The sequence below is a fragment of the Phymastichus coffea genome, unplaced genomic scaffold (assembly GCF_024137745.1).
Source record: "Phymastichus coffea isolate CEN01 unplaced genomic scaffold, Cenicafe_Pcof_1.1 PCOF00006, whole genome shotgun sequence".
Classification (NCBI taxonomy): domain Eukaryota; kingdom Metazoa; phylum Arthropoda; class Insecta; order Hymenoptera; family Eulophidae; genus Phymastichus; species Phymastichus coffea.
Window position 1 is genome coordinate 1,000,279 of NW_026706817.1, and position 1,652 is coordinate 1,001,930.

Sequence of the window (1,652 nt, forward strand, 5' to 3'; positions counted from 1 at the left end):
TAACTACAAAAATGAAATAGAAAATGTTTAGTAACATAATTAGCATGGATGCCCATAAGTTATACAATAAATATCAGTTTTTGTTGTTTTGATAGTAATACAAAAAAGGGTAAATTTCACATTTTCTTTTCTTTTCAAATTTAATAACAAGTGAAAGCAGACATATACTAGTAATTTAAAATACATACCTCTGGGAACAATCATCAATTGGGATCTACCTTCTTCAGTTTAGGCTGAGAGAAGGTAAGTGCGATCTGAAGTATCAAGAGTAAACGAGAAGCCTTAATCACGAGCACCTGGAGGAACTCCTATTTTCACAGCATAACTTTCAGAACAATGTCCTAAGAACATTTCTCCTATTGGATGAGCATCCTTTAAAAAATACATTTTCAAACAATTAAATATATTTTTGTACCAAGTTCATGAATTATTGATTTGACTGGATAATTAAGAAAAAGACATCTTTATATTGTAAATATTTAAAATAATTATTTACCATAGGGTCATCATGATACATCAATTTGCAACCACCTACTGTAAACCATCGTTTTTTATATGCATTACTATGTCTTGGTCCTGTTTTCCATAGAAATCATTCCTTTGGAAAGTCTTTTGTTAGTTGACATAATAATTCTGATTCACTTGCTCCTGGATAAGCAACTTGGAGACGATGTAAGTCAGCTCATCGTATAGGTAAATACCAATTAGTTATTATTTCTGGATTTTCATGATAAACATAAATATGACATATTTAATTCTGATATTCTTAATACTGCTTTTGGTTCCTGTAAGAGAAAAAATTGTAGCATAATGTTTCAGGAATATTCAAATTCAAACAAGAAAGACTATAATGCATAATTTGTAAATCATATTTTGTAAATTATACCTTATTTTCTTTTACATAATACTTTAGGATGCCATCTGCCTCACTTAAAACAAATTTCCTAGAGTGATGATACCTCGCATCTTCTTTACCTCTTTTCATCACAAACCCTTTCGTCAATCCTGAGACATAATGATTTTATTTATCTACATGGCAAAATTCTTGCCTTTGATACTTAGCTCTGATCTATTGTTCTATTAAAATCCTGCCAATATTAAAACATTTTAAATATGTTGTGCTTTTCAATAAGACTACAAATGATTATGGCACTTACTGAGGTGAGTCTTGATTAGGTTTTTGATAACAAGGGGGAACTCTTTCTTCATAGTGCAATCATTGTAGCAGCATTCTCGTACTCAATTCACTTGTGAGTCTTCCCATTTATCGAGTTTTGGATGCAACTTTTGAAACAGCTGTTGAGAAATATTAATTTCTTTTTTGTTACAACCAAAAGTCCAAACTACTTTACATTATCTATACCTGAAAAAGATACATTTGTAACAATAAATATATTCTTAATTGGAATATTAGTCTTTAATTGACAAACAGAAACTGCTTACAACCCATACTGCACATCTCAGCCGAATGAATGTTTTATTTTTTCCTTAGTTGAAAATTGAAATCCATGTTATGTAGAGATGAATAAAAAAAGAAACAAGTGTGCCATGTAAGTTTTTAAAAGACACTGTTTTAAAAAATGTTTACACTTACTCAGTCAAACAGTAGTGACAGACATAAAGGCATCATGAAGGGCTTGCCAATTGGGTCG

The 1,652-nt window shown here is 30.4% G+C and overlaps 1 pseudogene; it reads right to left on the reverse strand.

The window, feature by feature from the left end:
* Positions 1–228: 228 nt before the first annotated feature.
* On the reverse strand, positions 229–1,450 carry LOC131668666 (arf-GAP with dual PH domain-containing protein 1-like; annotated as a pseudogene).
* Positions 1,451–1,652: the final 202 nt, after the last annotated feature.